We start from the raw sequence: 6,691 nt of genomic DNA on the forward strand, positions 1-6,691 counted from the left end.
CGCGGAGGGTGCCGCGAATTGCAGGAGGGGAGGTCGCGGGGGGTGCCGCGAATTGCAGGAGGGGGGGTTGTGGGGGGGTGGATGCTGCGAATCGCGGGAGGGGGGCCGCGAATTGCGGGGGGGGGGTCGCGGGGGTGGGTGCCGCGAATCGCGGGAGGGGGGGTTACGTGGCGGGGGTTGCGGCGAATCATGGGAGGGGGGTCGCGGGTGTGTGCCGTGAATCACGGGAGGGGGGGTCACGGGGTGGGGTGCCGAGAATCGCGGGGGAGGTGTGTGTGTGTGTGCCGTGAATCGCGGGAGTGGGGGTTGTGGGGGGGGGGGGTGACGCAAATCGCCACAAGAAAAAATCAACACAGAAAGGTCAACACATGTAAATGTTGACATAAGTGTGGCACTTCATTGGTGTCCATGTCGACACATGAGAATGAATATGAAAATATTCAAAAAATGAAAAAAAAAACTCATGTCAACCTTTTTCATTGTCGACCATAGCCATGTCAGTGTTTTCCATGTGCAATTTAATTCTGGAGCTGCCGCGAATCACGGGGGGTGCCGCGAATTGCGGGAGGGGGGGGTCGCGGGGTTGGGTGCCGCGAATCGCGGGAGGGCGGGGTTCACAGGGGTTCCGGTGGGGGGTTGCCGCGAATTGCGGGAGGTGGGGGGTCACGGGGGGTGCCGCGAATCGCGGGGGGGTTGCGGGGGGTGTGACGCGAATCGCCACAAGAAAAAATCAACACAGAAAGGTCAACACATGTAAATGTTGACATAAGTGTGCCACTTCATTGGTGTCCATGTTGACACATGACAATGAATATGAAAACATTCAAAAAATGAAATAAATCTTCAAAAACTCATGTCAACCTTTTTCATTGTCGACCATAGCCGTGCCAGTGTTTTGCATGTGCCATTTAATCCTGGGGCTGCCGCGAATTGCGGGGGGTGCCGCGATTTGCGGGAGGGGGGGGGTTGCGGGGGGTGGGTGCCGCAAATCGCGGGAGAGCAGGGTTCATGGGGGTTCCGGTGGGGGGTTGCCGCGAATTGCGGGAGGGGGGGGGTCGCAGGGGGGTGCCGCGAATCGCCGGAGGGGGGGTTGCGGGGGGTGTGACGCGAATCGCCACAAGAAAAAAATCAACACAGAAAGGTCAACACATGTAAATGTTGACATAAGTGTGGCACTTCATTGGTGTCCATGTCGACACATGAGAATGAATATGAAAATATTCAAAAAATGACAAAAAAAATTCAAAAACTCATGTCAACCTTTTTCATTGTCGACCATAGCCATGTCAGTGTTTTCCATGTGCAATTTAATTCTGGAGCTGCCGCGAATCACGGGGGGGTGCCGCGAATTGCGGGAGGGGGGGTCGCGGGGGTGGGTGCCGCGAATCGCGGGAGGGCGGGGTTCACAGGGGTTCCGGTGGGGGGTTGCCGCGAATTGCGGGAGGTGGGGGGTCACGGGGGGTGCCGCGAATCGCGGGAGGGGGGGTTGCGGGTGGGTGTGACGCGAATCGCCACAAGAAAAAATCAACACAGAAAGGTCAACACATGTAAATGTTGACATAAGTGTGCCACTTCATTGGTGTCCATGTCGACACATGAAAATGAATATGAAAAAATTAAAAAAATTAAAAATAAATCTTCAAAAACTCATGTCAACCTTTTTCATTGTCGACCATAGCCATGTCAGTGTTTTGCATGTGCCATTTAATCCTGGGGCTGCTGCGAATTGCGGGGGGGGGGGGTGCCGCGAATCGCGGGAGGGGGGTCGCAGGGGCGGTGCCGCCAATCGTGCAAGGGGGGGTCGCGGGGGGGTTCTTTTTGCCACGAATCGCGGGAGGGAGGTCGCGGGGGGGTGTTTTTTCCGCGAATCGGGGGGGGGGTCACGGGGGAGGGTTTGCCGCGATTCGCGGGAGGGGGGGGTCGCGGGGTGGTGGTTATGCCGCGAATTGCGGGAGGGATCGTGGGGGGTTCTTTTTGCAGCGAATCGCGGGAGGGGGGGTCGCGGGGGTGTTTTTGCTGCGAATCGCGGTAGGGGGGGTCGCGGAGGAGCGGGTGTTTTTGCCGCGAATCGCGGGAGGGGGGGGGGGTAGTGGAGTAGCAGTGCTGGGCAACATGGGAAGGCAGTGGGTGTCTGGCACTGTCTGTGGGCTCACTGGGCTGGTTCTCTGTCACATACCTCCCAACATGACCCTCTCCAGGAGGGACACAATGCTCTGTTTCTAGACTTCCCCTTAATGTATGATTGCCATCACCTGTTTTAAACAGGTTAATTTCTCAGAAAGGTGTTCAGCACAGATGAAGGCAATCACACATTAAGAGGAAAGTCCAGGAACAGAGCGTTATAGACACAGACACCCACTTTGAGTGACAGATGTAGCCAAATATATAGGAGATATATATATGTGTGTGTATGTATGTATGTATGTATATATATATATATATATATATATATATATATATATATATATGATGGGTAACCCTTCCTCCACAGGGTTATGTAGTAGATAGACCTGGGGGCTTTTGGTAGGGCCCCTAGGAATGAGGCGGCACTTCACGGGTTTAAGAAGATTTTGAAATATTTTATTGTCGAGAGATCTATTTATTGTCGAGAGATCCTGCGTTACCCAGAAATGTTTCTAATACATACAGGATATACACGCACACATACCATACAGACACACAGGACTTACATGCACACATACCATACAGACATGCATCACATACACGCACATACCATACATACATACACACAGGACATGCATGCACACATACAGTAATGGCACACATACCGTACATACACGCACACAAACCATACACACACACAGGACATACATGTGCACATACCATACACGCACACATACCATACAGACACACAGGACATACAAGCACACATATCATACAGACACACAGGACATACACGCGCACATACCGTACAGACACACAGGACATACACACGCACATAACATACACACACACACAGGACATGATACAAGCACACATGCCATACACACACACATACCATAGACACAAAGGACATACACGCACACACACGGCACACAGGCACAGATACCATACATACATACATACATACACACACACACACAGCATATTTATAAACATACACAAGCTATAGACACACATAGCATACACAAAGTACATACACACACACACACATATAGCATTTAAACAAAGTATACATACATTATACATACATACACACATACTGTACATAGAATACATACACACAGAATACATACAAACACCAAAACTAAAACAAATAACCCCCACATGCAATGGAGGGCACCCAGTTTCCACACATACCCAGCCCTCCCCCTTCCCACTGCAGCTACCAGTACATCATAGTGCTCATTGGGCCACCAGCATACATTATGGTGCCCACACTCTTCACCCCCTGCCATGCCCCTGCGGCAGGCACCCACAACAAGGGACACAGACCTGGAGAGTCAGCCTGTCAGTTGTCCATTCCAGGCAGGTTAATCTCCGTCTCAGGCAGCCCCATGGTGTAGACACAGAGAGAAGAGCTTCCTGAGTGCCGAGGAGCTCTGCGCTGCAGCGCCACCTACAGGCAGCTCAGCAGTACATCCTCAGCTTCCTCCCAGCAGCTTGCACAGGACTCGGGCAGCCTTCGGCTCCGAGAGAGCCGTGACCCTGCTGCGCCCCAGTGGCGCCGGCTCCCCCCCGCGACCGCTGGGGCTGCCTATACCTAGTTACGCCACTGGATGAGTACCTGGACTCTAGACTTGCCGGCTTCAGATCTTCACGGCCTCTTCTTGGATGAACCTGTGGCAGGGAATGGCACAACCCAAGGAGGACCCACAAAAGCAACAGTACCACAATTAGCAGCGACATTAATTTTATTTACCACTACACAGATTGGCCGCTGCAATATTTCAATAAGTTGCAATTGATGTAACAAATACTCAATAAACAGATATTTATAGTAAAGCATAACATCAAACAATAATCACTCTCTACTTCAGTAATCAATTTAAATGATTCAAAAATCTCAATATACTCTAACAACAAATCAATTAACATACACTGTCACAGAATACCAGTCTCTGGCTCAAACCAATGGTCCCTCGTCGACAGGTCCTCAAGCATATAAGGGTATGTCCCTATGATAGTGTGCACCCTTATTTATGATTCACAGGGAAGGGTGAATGACAAAAATAATCCTTACTGAGGGGCAGGCAGATTCCCGGCTCAGGGGTAACCTCCTGTTTGTAACTGTAAAACAGGCTGCAGGGGTAGCCTAAATATAGAGCTGTCCTGGACAGGGTGAATGTAGCAGGCACTTCGCTGCCCTGCTTCTATATACTTTTAATGGGGTTAGGCAGACCTTGTCCTGTCTGTAGGGCTCAGTAGGGTACTAGCCTTTGTAGTGGGAGTCTATGAGGTGTCTCTATTTCCTGATATCCCCTTACAAGGGGTGCAGTACTGCCCCAGGGGGGCTGAATCAGTACCTTGGGTGTTGCTGGTTCCTCTGCTGGGTGCTCCAGTGTGCTCCCTCTCTCTCTCTTCCTGTTTCTCCTCACACTTGGGACAGCAGCCTTCTTCACCTTTATCTCACACTCCTTTACTCTCTGACACTGGGTTCACACTTCGCTCTGCCTCTCCACAATGCAGCTCTTCTTTACAGGGCTTTCTCCTCTCTCCTCTCTGCACACTGCTGCTGGGATCACCTCTGACCTCCCAGCTTCCTGTCACACGTGCAGGGGAGCTGGGACACTAGCTGAGTCTGTTAACCCCTCACAGCACTGCTGACAGGGGAAAGGATCTGTTCTGGCAGCATTGGCTGCAATTGGGAGATCTCCTGTGGGCATATAAGGGGTAACCCCTAGATTGGGGTGCCACACATACAGGCTCCTGTAACAAGGGGGGACCACACCACACACCCTGCTCATATAGATAGAAATCACAGGGAAAACAGCACATCAGCCATTATTGCAGTAATGTACACTGACTTGGGACTCTCATTATTGTATTGTCATTGTGCACACAGTGGCAGCGCGGACGTCAGTGTCATTGATAAGGATGGGCCATGGTAGTCAGATAGGTCTTGTCCATTTTCTATCTTTCATGTGAGTGTATCTAAAGCTCAGTGCGAGTTGTGCATACAGGGAGGTATATCCTGTTACTGATGGATCTCTTGCATCTAGGGCTTGTGCAAGAGAAAATACTAATGGCAGTTACAGATGTTTGCCTAACATCAATGTGCGGCCTTATTCTCCACTTGCAAACCCACAAATCACCCAGATTAGCCCTATGGATTATCGCATTAGCATAAGGCACTATCCATGCACAAGATCTTGCTTCCTATTTCATAGACAATATTGACAAAATCCTAGATGAATTGGTATGCTCCAACTCAGTCAGTGATCTGCTCAATTCCCTACCTGAACCCTCTGACACATTTGCTTCATTTGATCCCACAAATGAAGTTGAAGTATCTGCACTTTTCTCTTCCTCCCACTCTTCTTCCTCTCCTCTTGACCCTCTACACTCACAAATAAGTAAATCTCTGTCTCCTCTACTCATCCCAACATTAACTAAAATCTGTAACCTCAATCTTGCTAATGGTATTTTTCCTTCATTGTTCAAAGACACTGCTAAAACTCTAATCCATGCTCTCATCATCTCACGCATTGATTATTGCAATAGTCTCCTTATTGGCTTTCCCAAATACAGACTCTCACCACTACAGTCCATCATGAATGCAGCTGCGAGGCTAATCTTCCTAGCCAGATGTTCATCGTCTGCAAAGCTACTGTGTCAGTCACTTCATTGGTTACCTGTATTCTACCATATTCAATACAAAATACTTTTACTTACACACAAAGTCATAAACCAAACTACACCAACATACATCTCTTATCTCAAAATATCTTCCAACCCGACCTCTTCACTCCTCACAAGATCTGCGTCTCAACCATACTCATTTCTTGCTCACATTTCCGATTGTAGGACTTTCTTCAGTCTGCACCCATGCTGTGGACTGCTCTGCCATGCACAATAAGACTCTCCTCCAGTCTCCAAACCTATAAGCGTTCCCTGAAAACTCACCTCTTCAGGCAAGCTTATCAAATTCCAGAACCAGCCACTTAACCTTCATATACCATTCCTATCCAATCACATCCCCACAGTACAGGACACACATATCCTCTCTCTTTCACATTTTCCATCCTCCTGACCCCTGACCAAACTGCTGGGTCACCGTATCATACAGCACACCAGGAACATTTGCATTGTGGTATACTTTATGCAATAAAGAATATCTATCCTTGTGTATTAATGCCTATTTCCATATAGATTGTAAGCTTGCGAGCAGGGCCCTCGTACCTTTCACTGCCTGTAAATACCCAGTTTGTTTTATCACTGTCTCCTATTGTAAAGCACAACGGAATATACTTCGCTGTATAAGAAACTGTTATTAAATAAATAAGGCAGTAAATCGGATTTCCGCTTATTACAGTTACTTTGCATGCAATGTAGAATGAGCCCCAATGTGTTTATATTTGTTACATACTCTGGATACTGAAGCCTAGGTTACGGAATTTCTAATACTAACCTTTTTTAGTTCACAGCCAACATATATTAAGAAATATTTAAAAATGAAACCAAGTTTCCAGTAAAATATGCAAAACTACTAGTTGCATTGTACTTTGAT

Source organism: Crinia signifera, chromosome 3 (assembly GCF_055691185.1).
Source record: "Crinia signifera chromosome 3, ASM5569118v1, whole genome shotgun sequence".
NCBI lineage: Eukaryota > Metazoa > Chordata > Amphibia > Anura > Myobatrachidae > Crinia > Crinia signifera.